Here is a 16,327-nt window from a genome sequence, read left to right as displayed (position 1 = left end):
ATCACAAAAACGTCGAACCCCTAAAACTGCTTTAAAATAGCCACATACGAAAAGAACCACATTCTGAAAACATTATGAAATGTGTACCTAACCAACTGTATTTACTGTAAATGGGCAGATAATAGATTGTTATACTGGTAATTAAGATGCAAATTAAACATTTCTTTTAAAATGATGTCACTGTTTTATATTCTGCATACAGCCACCTTGGGTGTCCAGGAAGGCACTTTGAAATGAAATGTATTATTATTGTTAATATTATTAAAATTAAAATTATAATTATTGATTTTAAACCATTTACTGTACCTTTAAGCATACAGACTCTCATTTTCCTATTTCGAAATCATTCCCTCGTTGACTTGATCGTTGTGGTCACTGTTTTCCACTTTTCCTTCTCCTAATCACAATTTTTTTTTGAGACCTATTGTTATGGGCCAAAAAGACAAAAAAACTCACTAAATAACAATAAAATGAGATGTGGTCCCTGTCAAACACAATCGGGATGGCAATGTTTAACTGAAGAGGTAGAAGAGATCGGGCGAAGCAGGAGCATGAGGACACCGCACAGGAGTGGGAATTAAATATTAAAATGTATCGTTTACATTTGACTATAAAGGATTTTATAGGGACTTTGCCCTTCTTATGTCCCCTTGTGGTTATTTTATTTTATGCACATAGAAGTGACCCCCTGATTTCAGTATTGTATTTTATAGTTCTAAATTTAGGTTGTTTGTGAGTATATACAGCAGCTACTATACGTGGATGTTAAAAGTTTACAAATCTTCGTTAAAGCAAGTTTATTAATCCATATACGTACAGTAAAATGCAAGAAAAAAATGGGAACTACAAAATGGATTTTAAAACTTTAGATGCGTCCATTAAGGCAACATGTGTGTAAATAAATATACTTACAAAATTATTAATTCCAAAATGCTTGAAATTAGTTGTTCATTCAGTCTTTGCAGGTGAGAATCTCTCCAAAAAGTCGCAGGTATGATTCCCGGCCCCTCGTGTTATATGTCAAGGTGTACTTGGGCAAGACACTGATTCCAAAATGAGTGAATCCCCGATAATCAAATAGTTGCCTTGCATGGCGCTGTTTTAGGTGTGTGAGTGTGTGAATGGATAAGTGTGAAGAACATTGTTAAGCGCTTCAGGAGGTCTTCATTGACTTAAAAAGCGCTATATAAAAGCAGACCATTTACATACAGGTATGCGGCATGCAGAGCAATTCAAAGATGGTTCTATTGTAAAGCATAATGATCCAAGTCCAATTGATTAAATTCGATATTGAACGACTCATTTGCACGACGTACAGCTACTTTTTGTTCTCGTTTTATATACTGTATATCAGAATAATACTATAATCTTGCTGTAACCTTTTGACATAACTCAATAAACAATAGGTGCCAGATTTAGCACGTGCGAAGCCAGAACAGCACTGAATATGAGAAAGGTTCAGCCTGATATATAGTGGGCACAGACTCAACTACAGTTTACAGTCAAGGTGTCACACCAAAAGACCCCATTTTTGCTGTACACTGCTAAATAATCTTTCAAATGGAAGCTCAATAAACAAGTTATGTTAAATGTTGAAGCACTTTATAATGAAACCCGGCAGAACAAACTGTAAATACCCCAAAACGCCAGCAAAGCACTCAGAGCATTTGGTTGGGTGTGCAGTAGGAATGGGCAGAGCTATACACACAGTGCGCGCACGCTCCTCCTCACCCAGCAACTTTTGCACGGAAGGACAATAAAACGTTGCTCGCACCTTGTTTTTAAACCATTATTTAGGACAAAAATGACAGTCAAAATGAACCTCAACACTCTTAAGTAACTGCAGAAGTGAGACACATTTTAAGTGGTATGTTTATATTGATATGAGACACGGGCATCTGAAATGACTATTATTTCATTCATTTGATCAAATCATTAAACATCACAAGGTGAAATAAAATGTGCTGAAGAATTAGCTTTTGTCTGGAGAGCAGGTTTGGAAGTTTTTGAATTTTGTCTTAAAACATAAGTTGTGGCTCTCAAAAAAAAACAATTTCTGGCTCTTTGGGTCAAAAAGGTGCCCGACCTGCTATAGTGGTACTGGTGTGATATTAATGACAACTCAAGAGTTAGGCCTGAGAATCAGACTGGAAAAGTTACGTCATGCATTCCTACATAAAAGATTAATATTGCTAATATTTTTTGTAAACAAATGCCACATTGGGAAATAGCGTGTAGGCCATACAGTACAAGCCAATGTTTCTGTTCCTACTTTCCCATGATGGCAGCTCTCATTGGGCCCCCCAGGTTGTGACGCACCATTCCCCAAGCGATTGAGGGAAACTAGCAGGTCAAATTAGCCGGAACATAGAGGTCGTTCACTTTTTCGGGCCTCGAGACTTTCATGAGTGAGCCGAGTGGTTGATCAATGCCAACAACGCATTTTTTTGTTTGTTTTGGAGCGATTTTTGCGAGCGATTTTGGGAAATGACTTCCAAATGTTGAGAGATAAGAGAAACACGTGTTACTCCATGAATGCACGCGTTAAGTTTTTTTTTTTTTCTTACTGATATTTGGCAGTGAGTATGTGTATTGTTTTAAATGCAGGCTTGAATGAGATAATTTATTATCCACTTAGGGTAGCCATTCATCCGTGACTGTTACTATGTGGCTGCTTTTTTTTCACCTTTGATTGGGTCTTAGCTAGAAATGTAATTACATTTACTTTTCCTAATCAATTTTCAAAACTATTTTTGCTGCCCTTGCAGGACCTTTGCTTCACCTCCAATGGAGACATTTTTGAGTAGTAGAAGTATAACCGCGCGCTAACTAATCAGCTGCTGTGCTTCCAGGAATAAAACAAAATAAGGTAAATAATCTGCCATTCGACAGAACAATAATTTTGTGCTATATAGAAAATGATGAAAATTGAATTGTTGTGTTTCAGGGTCAAAGTGAAGTCATCATAAATAAATAAATAAATGAGTGAGTGAGTGAGTGAGTGAGTGGGTGGGCGGGTGGGTGGATCGGTCGGTGGGATTTTAATTGATTAATTAAAACCAAAAATGTAATTTTTTTTACATTTATTTTTTATGTATTATATTTTTAACTTATCACTCTAGTAAAGTGAGAAAAATAGAATAAAACTAAGATATCTGACTTTAAGTTTACTAAGATCAAAAATATATTTTCAGTACTTAAAGTCACCAATATTATTTACTGCCTGCCATATCGAACAATTTTGATGATTTCAAGTTTTTTTTTCATATTTTACAAGAAAAATAATTACCGTATACCTAAAAATGTCTAAAGTATCGTAAACTAAGAAAACAATTCATTAAACGTGCATGATCTTCTGCAACATGAGTAACAATTTAACATTCCTATACATAAAATCTTTGTGAGCAGCTTTTATTCAGCATCTTCTGAACCCCTTGTTTTGTTAGTCAAGGATGGGTGTATTTTTGTGCATTGTTGTGTGATGGAACACAGTCAACTCGTGGTCAATTAAAGCGGCTCCCCTTATTTCCATGTAGACTGTGGAAGCCCTTGACATCACTGTTAAATATTTTGTATTTTGCATATTCTATTCCTCCATACTTTTGAACACCCCTTGAGTAGAAAGTATACTTTAGCATACTTGGATTCATATATTTTGTTGCTAATGTTCTGTTGTTTTTAGTGATGGGAATTCCTCTATTCCTATTTTATTCATATTTGACTTAATTCTGCAAATAACTCTCCACTGCATGCCAAAGGCATGCGTGCAAGCTTGTTTACCTGCCCGGCTTGCTTTCTTGCCAGCTGCCCAAACACAGAGGCGACATGTGCAGCTGCACAGTCACAGCTATTTCCCAAGAGACATGATGAGCTCTTAGCAGCAACCGCTCACCTATCATTAAACTTTACCCGTTCAGTTTTTGCATTCACACCTGCAATCCATTGAAAGCAGAAGTGGGATACACTATATGTTTCCCATATACGATTACTAGCAGAATTCGTCTTTTGACATTTGATTAATAGGCAGTACTCACGCACATAATAGCTAAAACTGCACACAACACAGCTTTGTGGATTAATTTAGAGGCGGACTGGTATGTGCCTGGAACACGTCTGTCACAACAACAGCTTCTGGATCGCATCGAGATTATACGTTTGTATCTATAAGTAGGAATCCTCCTTAGTGAGGAATGTGGTGTTGAACTCTGGAGGATCTACATACGCTGCTTCTCACGAATGCATTGCCGCCATTATCTAGTGATGACATCTAAGCGCCTCACGATTTTCTGAGGATATTTTATGACATCTGATCTCATCAATCTGCTTCATGACTTGTGTTTTTGCCCTAAATCAGGGCTCTTAAAGCTTGGAACCTCTATTTGACCCGTGCATCTGCTTGGTTCAAGCTTCTTCGGGAATGTCCCGATGCTAAGAAGTCTGTGTCGAATGGTAATATATCAGGAGACTGCCATGCTGTTTGAACCCTGAGTATCACAATACTGTAAAGTAAGATTCATGCATGCACCAGATGGACCAACAATCTTGTGTTCTATTGGATATAGCATAACAGCACTTTAAGAGCAGCATTGGAGCTGGAGTTTTGATTTTTTGCTTGAAAAGATTGTTACTTTAAAATTTTACTTTTTTAGTTTTACTTTTTATTGCACCACAAAAACACACTGGTATTGTGAAGCCATCAGTGGTGATAAGTTTATTCTGTTTTTAATATTGGATACCTAAAAAGTAGTTGCCAACTTGTTTTTTTTGACGAAAATACCTGACTGTTGTTTGTTATATTGACTATTGTGCACTGTGTTCATCATTGTAACTATAGGCCAATCATTTTGCTGTTCTCTGATTCCCACACCCTTTAGGGTGGATCTGCTTTTTTTTAATATTATTTTTATAATATTTAATTTAAAAATATCATATAAAAGTGGCTTCTATCTATCTATCTATCTATCTATCTATCTATCTATCTATCTATCTATCTATCTATCTATCTATCTATCTATCTATCTATCTATCTATCTATCTATCTATCTATCTATCTATCTATCTATCTATCTATCTATCTATCTATCTATCTATCTATCTATCTATCTATCTATCTATCTATCTATCTACCCTGGTCATATCCCTCGAGAGGGGTGACCGACAGCTAGACAATCACATACAAAAGCAAAGAAAATTAAAAAAGGGGAAAAGTGGCAAAAACACACACAAACATTTTGGACCATGGCCAACCCAAATGCCCAAACACCCAAACAAGTTAAGCACCTCGGCACCCAAGTTGGTCATGCTTTCGTCCCTCCAGATGAAACGGGACACAAGAAAGCGGCCATGACACTCGGGTCAGGGTGACACAACACACTTCTGTGTTGCGTGGGTTTCCTTTTCTTTGTTTTAAATATTATTTTTCCAATATTTGTAGAAATAATATTTTTAAAATAAAATACCACATGTTATTTCTTATTTTAAGCATTATTTCTATTATGTAACCCTTACAAATGGTTTACTTACAAAATAAGAATAATCGCATTGAGAAAAAATATCAGATTTTTGTTTTGTTTTTCAAATATTTTCTAATATAAAATTTGACTGGTGTGAGACAGGTGTGTGATGTCGCCATGGCTGTTTAATGTGTGCATGGACGGTGTGGCAACAGAGGTGAATGCAAGAGTATTTGGCAGAGGTGTAGAGATGATGGCTAACATTGGAACGGTATGGCAGGTAAGTCAGTTGTTTGCAGATGACACAGCACTTGGCTGATTCTGAGGAAAACTCGAGAAGGTTGGTCATGAATTTTGGAAGAGTGTGTGATAGGCGTTAAGTTATGTGTGGATGTTGGGAAGACTAAGGTGATGAAGTGTTCACGTAATGGAGTAGGCATGGTGTTTGAAATAGGTTGAATGGACAGGTGCTGGAAGAAGTTGAAGGCTTTAGGTTGTGATGTGGCTGCAGTTGGTAGAAATGAAGTGCGAGGTATTGCGCAGAGTAAATCAAGAAGGGTGCTCTTAGGAGAGTGATGAGTAACGAGTATGAGTATGGATGTTAGGAGGGGACTGTATGAGAGTGTGATTGTGCTGACTGTGTCATATGGTGCAGAGACTTGGAGCCTGAATGCAGATTTGAGAGGGGAATTAAAAACTTTTAAGATGAAGTTTTTGAGGAGTATGTTAGGAGTGGCAAGGTTGGATAAATTGAGAAATTAAATTGTGAGAGACAGAACTGGGGTAGTAGTGGAACTGAGGCGTGAGGATAAGAGAGTACTCGGCTGGTTTGGACACATGGAGAAGGATGGATGAGGAGCAAATGTTGAAGAGGATCTACAGAGCAGAAGTAAATGGAAGGAGACCAAGGCCGCGATTGACGTCGATGGATGGTGTTATGAGTGCACTTCAGGAAAGAGGTCTAAATGAAGTGGAAACTAGAGCTCTTGTTGGTGATAGGAAAGAATAGAGAGGTGTTGTGAAAAGATAGATCGTGGGATGTTTGGATGTGTTCTAAGGGACGGGCAGTATGATACGGCTGAGGCAAACCAATGAAAGCTGTCGGGTCCTGCTGTTGAACAGAAGAGTGTGTTTCATCTGGAGGGACGAAAGCATGACCAACTTGGTTGCAGAAATACTTAACTTGTTTGGGTGTTTGGGCATTTGGGTTGGCCATGGTCATTTTTTTTGTGTTTTTGCTACTTTTTCCTTTTTTTGTTTTTGTGTATGTGATTGTCTTGCTGTCGGTCACCCCTCTCGAGGAATATGGCCAGGGTGGATAGATAGATAGATTTCTTATTTTAAGCATCATTTTTATTATGCAACCATTAAAATGGTTTCCTTCCAAAATAAGGATAATCCATCAATCCATCCATCCATCGTTTTCCGCTTATCCGAGGTCGGGTCGCGGGGGCAGAAGCCTAAAAGGGAAGCCCAGACGTCCCTATCCCCAGCTACCTTTTCCAGCTTATCTGACGGGATCCCGAGGCCTTCCCAGGCCAGCCGAGAGACATAGTCTCTCCAGTATGTCCTGGTTCGCCCCAGGGCCTCCTGCCAGTGAGACATGCCCGGAACACCTCCCGAGGGAGGCGTCCAGGAGGCATCCTTATCAGATGCCCGAGCCACTTCAACTGGCTCGTCTCAATGGGGACCAAAACCACCCGCTAAAAGTGAAAATCCGCAAAGTAAAAATGCTTAAAAAAAAGATTTTTTAAAAATGTATTTATTTATTTTCATTATTTTATTTTATTTTTGTTATTTTTTGGACCTGCAAAGCTCTGAACCCGCGAACGTGGAACCGCGAAGTAGCGAGGTCCCACTGTACTTGAACTCCTCCACTTGGGGCAAGATCTCATCCCCAACCCGGAGGGAGCATGCCACCCTTTTCCGGCTGAGCACCATGGTCTCGGACTTAGAAGTGCTGATCCCCATCCAGACCGCTTCACACTCGGCTGCTAAACGCTCCAGCAAGAGCTGAAGATCACGGCTTGAGGAAGCCAACAGCTGCAAAAAGCAATGACGTAATGCTCAGTCCCCCAAACCGGATTCCATCCCCATGTATAGCCCTTAATCACAAGTAGTCTCAAAGGGCTGCACAGACCACAGATTATTGCAAATAAGTAATACATAAAATAGTAGTATGCCTTTATTATACGTTTTCTTGTGTTAGTGCTCACTGGTGGTGCCAGCGGCCCCCCAGTCTGATAGCATAACGCTTTTTTCTGTTCGCTCCTCTCCAGTACCCCTGTATAGACCCTACCAGGGAGGCCGAGAATTGTGATTCCCCTGTAGTAAGAACACACTCTCCGGTCCCCCTTCTTAAAGAGGGGAAGCACCACCCCAGTCTGCCAGTTTAGAGGCACTGTCCCCGATGTCCACGTGATGTTGCAAAGGCGTGTCAACCATGACATGCCCACAACAACCAGAGCCTTAATGAACTCTGGGCGGATCTTATCGACCTCGGGGCCCTGCCACCGAGGAGTTTTTTGACCACCTCAGTGACTTCAACCCCAGACATACGAGAGCCCATTCAGAGTCCTCCAGCTCCGCTTCTCCAGAAGAAGATGTGTCGGTGGGATTAAGGAGGTTTTCGAAGTACTTCGCCCACCTATTCACAACGTCGCGGGTCGATGTCAGCAGCACCGCATCGCCACTATACACAGTGTCGATGGCACACCACTTCCCCCCTAAGACGCCGAATAGTGGACCAGAATTTTCTCGAAGCCGTTCGGAAGTCAGCTTCGATGGCTTCGGCAAACTCCTACCATGCCAAAGTTTTTGCCTCGGCAACCACCGAAGCCGCATTCCGCTTGACCAGCTGATACCTGCCAGCTGCTTCCTACAGGCCAGGAAGGCCCGATAAGACTCTTTCTTCAGCTTGACGGCATCCCTCACCGCCGGTGACCACCAACGGGTCTGAGGGTTGCCACCGCGGCTGGCACCGACTACCTTACGGCCACAGCTCCGATCAGCCGCCTCGACAATGGAGGCGTGGAACATGGTCCACTCGGACTCAATGTCCCCCGCCTCCCTCGGAACATGGGCAAAGTTCTGCCGGAAATGTGAATTGAAACTTCTTCTGACAGGAGATTCTACTAGCCGTTCCCAACAGACCCTCACAACACGCTTGGGTCTGCCGGGTCGGACCGGCATCTTCCCCCACCATCGAAGCCAACTCACCACCAGGTGGTGATCAGTTGACCGCTCCGCCCCTCTCTTCACCCAAGTGTCCAGTTCATGCGGCCGCAGTTCCAACGAAACAACGACAAAGTCAATCATCGAACTACGGCCTAGGGCAGGGGTCGGGAACCTATGGCTCACGAGACATATATGGCTCTTTCTATGAGTGCCTGTGGCTCAGAGACAAATTTGATTGCATGCAAATTTTCTCCATCTCGTTCAAAACTTAAGCCATTGATCCTGTTTAGATACATGCAAAGCCAAACCAAAGCTGAGTTACATTGCAGTACTTGGCAGAATATATAGGGCACGTTTTTCACTACAACTTACAGTCATAGTGTCACACCAAAAAAAAAAAAAAAATAAATAAATAAATAAACTCGTTTTGGCCGTACAACGCTAAAGAATCCTTCGATGGCACAGTCAAAAAATCCAGGACCGTTTCCTCACCACAACCAACACCAGGGATATGTGGAAAGGCATTCAGGCCATCACCAGATACAAGCCAACCACCGCCCCAGTGCAGGACACTAGCATGGACTTTCTGAATGACCTCAACAACTTCTTTAGGAGGTTCGAGGCACAAAATGGCACCCCTGCAGCGAAAGCGGTTCCAAATCAGGACGAAAGAGCGCTCCACCTGGACTCAACTGACGTGAAGAAGACCCTGAGAAGGGTCAACACACGGAAGGCTCCAGGCCCGGACAACATTCCAGGGCGGGTCCTTAGGGAGTGCGCCGATCAGCTGGCTTGTGTACTAACAGACATTTTCAACACCTCGCTAGACCAAGCCACAGTACCATCATGCTTCAAGATTGCCACCATCATCCCAGTGCCAAAGAAACCCCAGATCTTATCATTCAACGATTACCGGCCCGTTGCACTGACTCCCATCATAATGAAGTGCTTTGAGAGACTGGTTAAAGAGCACATCACCTCCAGTCTCCCCTCCTCACTCGACTCCTTTCAGTTCGCCTACCGGACAAACCGCTCCACCGGGGATGCCATCTCCTCTGCGCTTCACCTGAGCCTGACACACCTAGAGGAGAAGAACTCCCATGTGCGGATGCTGTTCCTGGACTTCAGTTCAGCATTCAACACCATCATCCCACAACACCTGGTAGACATAATGAGACTCCTGGGTTTCAACACCCCCCTGCGGAACTGGCTGCTGGACTTCCTCACTGACAGACCCCAGTCAGTGCGGATTGGTCAGAACATCTCCGATGTCATCAACCTCAGCACGGGCTCCCCCCAAGGCTGTGTCCTTAGCCCCTTGCTGTTCACCCTGATGACACACGACTGCGTCCCTAGGTCCGCCACAAACCACATCGTGAAGTTTGCAGACGACACAACAGTGGTGGGCCTCATCAGGGACGACAACGACCTGGCCTACAGAGAGGAGGTGGAGCAGTTGGTGGGCTGGTGCAGGGACAACAGCCTGGTTCTGAATGTTGACAAAACTAAAGAAATCATTGTCGACTTCAGAAAAAAACAGCCCAACCATGCCCCACTTTTCATCAACAACAAGGCTGTGGAGGTTGTCAGCAGCATCAAGTTCCTAGGGGTGCACATCACAAACAAACTCACCTGGTCCGTGAACACTGCATCACTGGTTAAGAGGGCACAGCAGCGCCTGTACTTCCTGCGGAGGATGAGGAGAGCCAACCTGCCCCCACCCTCCCTCATCACATTCTACAGGGGCACCATAGAGAGTATCCTGACCAGCTGTATCTCTGTGTGGTGTGGAGGCTGCAGCGCTACCGACTGGGGTAGTGTGAGGAGGGTGACGACAGCAGAGAAAATCATCGGGACTTCTCTTCCCTCCATTCAGGACATTGGCCAGAAGCGCTGCCTATCCCAAGCTAAGAACATTATCAGGGACCCCTCTCACCCCCATCATGGACTGTTCACTCTGCTAGCCTCTGGGAAGAGGTACTGCAGTGTGCGGTGCAGGACCACCAGGTTCCACAATAGTCTTGTCCCCCTGGCCATTAGACTGTTAAATGGTCACTCAAACACATAGTAAATCTAAACTGCTGCTAATCTGTACATCTGTGGGTTTTGTTTGACTTTTTGCACTACTGGCAGTTCTTTATAGCTAGCCACTCCTTGCACATCTGTTTCTCTGCACTATTGTACTCACAGCGTTATTGTTACAGTGTTATTGTTCTGTTTACCTGACTTGTTTACCTGACTGCCCATTTTGCACATCTGGTTAGCTACTCCTCTTGCACTATTTGCGCTACTGTAAAATACTATACATAGCCATAATTATTTAGTATATTATTAGCACTCAATACTACAACTCAATACAACATTTTATTTATATCTGTACATTCAAGGAAACTGTGCGGGTCAGATGTATCGACATTTCGTTCTGGATACACGTGTACTAGAATGACAATAAAGTAGATCTGAATCTGAATATAAAAGCTCACTATATAATCTGTGTTCAGTGTTCAGATACCTTATGATGAAATCCACAGAACAAACTGTGAATACGCCAAAACACCAGAAGAGAATTTAAAGTTATTCGATTGGGTTGGGATTGGGTGGAGCTATGCAAAAAGTGCAAGCACTCACTCCAATCTCTCGCCCTGCCGTCTGCGCCAAAAGTAAGCACATCAGGCTCCCTGTTTGCAGAATGTTGTGACGTTTTTACAAAATAACTGCTTGCATCTGGTTTTGAAACCAATATGTATGAAAAAAGGGTCAAAATGAGTTTAACCTATCTTGAGTAATTGCAAGAAAGAGACAAGTTTAAAGTGGTATGTTTGTTGATTTTGGGACACGGGCTCTGGCATTATTCTCTTTTCATAATTTTTATCAAATCATCAAAAATAAATGTGCTGAAGACTAAGCTTTTGTCTGGGGCGCGGGTTTAGCAATTTAGTAAATTTGTCTCATAATATATGTTGTGGCTCTTTCCCAAAATAAAATCAATATATTTTGCTTTTATGGCTCTTTGAGTCAAAAAGGTTCCCGACCCCTGGCCTAGGGTGTCCTGGTGCCAAGTGCACTATGGACACCCTTATGTCTGAACATGGTGTTCGTTATGGACAAACCATGACGGGCACAGGAGTCCAACAACGATGCACCACTCGGGTTTAGTTCAGGAGGGCCGTTCTTCCCAATCACGCCCCTCCAGGACTCACTGTCATTGCCCATGTGAGCGTTGAAGTCTCCCAGCAGTACGAGGGAGTCCCCAGGGGGCGCGCTCTCAAGCATACCTTCCAAGGACTCTACGAAGGGTGGGTACTCTGAACTGCTATTTGGTGCATAAGCAGAGGGGAATTAAAAACTTTCAGGACCCGAAGGCGGAGGGAGGCTACCCTCTCGTCTACCAGGGTGAACCCCAACGTACAGGCGCTGAGCCGTGGAGCAACTAATATGCCCACACCAGCTCTGCGCCTCTCACCACCAGCAACTTCAGAGTGGAAGAGAGTTCAACTCCTCTCGAGAGGACCGGTACCAGAGCCCAAGCCGTGCGTGGAGGTGAGTCAGACTATATCTAGTCATAACTTCTCACCTCACACATCAACTCGGGCTCCTTCCCTGCCAGAGAAGTAACATTCCATGTCCATGTCCCAAAAGCCAGTTTCTGCAGCCGGGGATCGTTGCACCAAAACCTCCACCCTTGGCCGCTACCCAGCTCTCTATGCACTCGACCCCTTTAACCCCACCTACAGGTGCTGAGCACATGGGAAGAGGGACCCACGTCGTCCTTTCGGGCTGTGCCCGGACGGACCCCGTGAGTGGACCCCACCTCCACGCCTGTCTCCAGAAGGGGGCCCGGTAACCCGCGTTCGGGCAAGGGAAATTGTGGTCCAATGTTATTTCTCTTCATAAAAGGGTCTTCTGATCTGTTTTTTGTCTGGCCCCTCACCTAGAAACTGTCAGCCATGGGTGACCCTACCAGGGGCTTATAGCCCCGACAATATAGCTCCTATGATTATTGGGACACAGAAACTCCTCCACCACGATAAAGTAGCAGATCATGGAGGAGAAGGATAATCGCATTGAGAAAAAATATCAGATTTATTTTATTCAGTGATGTCTCAGTAAAGTGGTTAGCCCTGAATCCTCATCGCATGAATTCAAAAAGATTGCTCTCGGATAAAAAATTGTTCAGCTGCTGTGCCACAACTTTTTCAAGTGCTTTAGAAAGAAACAGTAAGTTTGACACGGTTCTATAATTACATAAGCTTTCTGGATCAAGGTTGGGTCGTTTCAGTGTAGGTTTAATAACTGCAAACTTAAAAGCCGCTGGAACTACACCTGAGGAGAGTAATATGTTTAAAATATTTAGAACTGACAGCACTGATTAAGGTAACCTAGGATCTTCTCCTGGCAATGGACTCCGGTGGTTCATCACTCTTGCTGCTGCTGGACCTTAGTGCTGGCTTTGACACTGTGGACCATAATATCTTACTAGAACAGTTGGAAAAATAGTTTGGTCTCTCAGGAACCGTCCTCTTATGCTTCAGATCCTACCTCTCAGATAGGACGCACTGTGTTAAATATCATGAAATGACATCTGAGTCCTCTAGTGTTACCTCTGGTGTTCCGCGGGTTTCCGTACTTGGCCCACTTCTTTTCAGTATTTACATGCTTCCATTAGGTGATATTATTCGCAAGTATAATATCAGTTTTCATTGCTACGCAGATGACACTCATCTATATCTTCTGATGGAGGAATCTGCCACACTAAACTGGAAATTTAGAGGCCTGCCTCACTGAGATAAAAGAATGGATGTCGCTCAACTGTTTGCACCTTAACTCTGAAAAGACCGAAATGTTAGTCATTGGTCCATCTAAATGCCCTGACTTGTTCTCAAAAACGGCTCTGAACATTGACAAATGTAATATCACCAGAGTGACTCAGTCAAAAATTTATGTGTCAAATTTGACCTTTGTCCTTTCAAACACACGTTGAGAATATTACTAGAACAGCTTTTTTTCATCTTCGCGACATTGCTAAAATTCACCCTATGCTGTCTCAGTCAGTTGCGGAGATTATAATTTATGCGTTTGTTACCTCCCGTCTCGATTACTGTAATGCACTACTCTCTGGTCTCCTGAAGTCCAAAATTGAGAGCCTTCAGCTGGTACAAAATGCTGCAGCGTAGGATTCTACTGAAAAATTCAACTGAGCATTATTCGTTTTTCTCATATATAACCTAAATAGTCAGAAATCATACTTAATAAAGCATTTATCTGTCAATGGGTTATTTTTTTCAGTGTTGTGCAAGTTTTTACCATGGGATAATTGCAATTATGTAAGTCGTCTTTTACTCACCATATTCCAAACGACATTTCCTGTGTTAGGAGTTGAGGGGAACAGTTGCCCATCCTGATAAGGAAACTGTAAGTTGAGAGCAAAGTCGCAGCTTGTGGCTAATCAGCATGTTACATGTTAGTAATCAAGAACAATCGCAAGCTCTCAGCATGTTGCGTAAGCTTCTTATGCCATAGACCAGGGCTGGGCAAAGTACGGCACGCAGGCCCCACGCGGCCATTCAATAGGGATCTAATATATTATTTTGCTTTCACTCTAAAAAGAAAAAAAATATATTATAGAAATGCAACCAAAATACTACAACAGTAATACTTGAATACAAAATAGTGCTATAGAAATGTTACACTGGAAATAATACAAAATACAACTACAGTAATGTAAAAAAAAGAAAAACCCAACAAAAATACTACTGTAAATATTGTACAAAATACTACAGTAATACTACAGAAATACCGGTACAGTAATACTATAATATAAAAATAATAAGACTGAAATATTACAACGGAAATACCACAATTTTATTACGATATAAGTATTACATTAGAAATACTGGAAAAATACCACTACAGTAATAGCACAAAAATATTGAAAACTAGACTCAAAACTCCTAAAAAATACTTCAGATGTACAAAAAAAATGCTACTATGGAAATACTACAAAAGTACTTCAGAAATACCACATAACTACTACGTTGCAAATACTTAAAACTAATTCTTCAGCAATACTACAAAAATACCGCTACAAAGATACTACAACAGAAATATTACAATAAAAATACTGCAAAAATACAACAACAGTAATACAACAAAAATACTAAAGAAATACTACAAAATTCTACTAAGGAAATACGGCAGAAATACTCCAGAAATACTACTATGGAAAGCTGACAAAATTACTACTGCGTGCAAAAATTCTACAAAAATAAAACTACAGCAATACTTTGAAAATACAACAGAACTACTACAAAAACAGTCAGCAGAAATACTAGAAAACCTGAAAAAATACAATACCACAAAACTAAATATCAAATTCAGTGCCTAAAACCGGGTGTTACTTTAGCATTTTGCTTGTCAACGTTTCAAAACCAATTTGATCCAACTAATCTATTTAAATAGAAATATAAACAAATATAACATGTAGATGTCCGCATATTTATTAATAAATTAAAAATTGGATAAGTCTCCTGGAGCGACTCCTTCGTTATGATTACTGATGTGAGGCACCTGAGCCTGTTCCTTTGACGCCAACTGCCTCGGATGCTGATTGGCTACCTGTCACTTTTTATACCCCCATCTTTCTGTCACCGGTTGTCAGTCCGTCTGCGGACCTCAGCTTACGCTAGGCAAGCTTTTCAACCCTGACTCTCTCCTGTTCTGATTCCCGTCTGTTTCCCGGCTCATACCCCTTTTCTGATCTCTGCCACGATTTTTGCTCCCCTGTCTTGGCTACTGATCTGTTTTTTCCGCTCTCGACACCGCCATCGCTTGCCACGGAAATACCACTTCCGCGTCCGAGCAACCTGCTCTCCGCGACCAGCGATCTACGGATCATGTGTACTATCCTTTCCCTTCTTCCCAATAAAACTAATAGAAACGCACGCAAGTGGGTCCTGTCTCCGTTCTGGTCCTGACACCCTTGGCCAAATTTTTGTGGACCCAACTTCAGATGGTTGCCCGCCCCTGCTTTAGACCATTCAACAGCTTCTTAGCTGATCAGCATACAGTCCCAGTTTTGGGGATTTTTTTTCATCAATTTTACACATCAAGTAACTATGAAAAGACTCTTAATGAGCAAGGTCGCGCTGCTGCATTCCAGGAAACTGGGACATTTCAGGACTAAAATGGAATGCTGCAGAAAAGTCACGGCTTCTAAGGGTTTAACACTTTAATGTTTTGTTCTTGAGGAGTCAATGTCAGCAAAAGTTCTCAAATGTCCAAGAATTCATGCCCTTGAACATTCAAAGCGCACCATTCCAGATGGTTTTTGATGACCACTGAGAGCAGCAAAATGTTACCCAGGTGTACAGGAGGGGGATAAAGTTGCGTGCTATGGTATCTCTGTGGAATATATGGAGGACCTAAGTTAAAAGTGGATGCTAAATATGAATGCAGTGGAATCCAAACCACATGTGTGAAACGTGATATAGAGAAATGAAAGCTATTCATGAACGGTTAAACTCAGGCTCTGACTGTTTTTAGCTAGACTGTAATTTCTTTAGATGTGGATTTTATTTTCATCATAAATGTATACATTCTCTTCTGTATTTCTAATGAATTTTGCAAGTAGAATGTGGTCTAGTGGAAAAATCTAAACACATTCTGAGGTTCAAAACACTTTGTCATGTTTAGGAATT

The sequence above is a fragment of the Urocampus carinirostris genome, chromosome 20 (assembly GCF_059441175.1).
Source record: "Urocampus carinirostris isolate Australia breed hairy pipefish chromosome 20, RoL_Ucar_1.0, whole genome shotgun sequence".
Lineage (NCBI taxonomy): Eukaryota > Metazoa > Chordata > Actinopteri > Syngnathiformes > Syngnathidae > Urocampus > Urocampus carinirostris.
The sequence above is the reverse complement of the archived record's forward strand: the minus strand, read 5'-3'. Positions refer to the sequence as shown.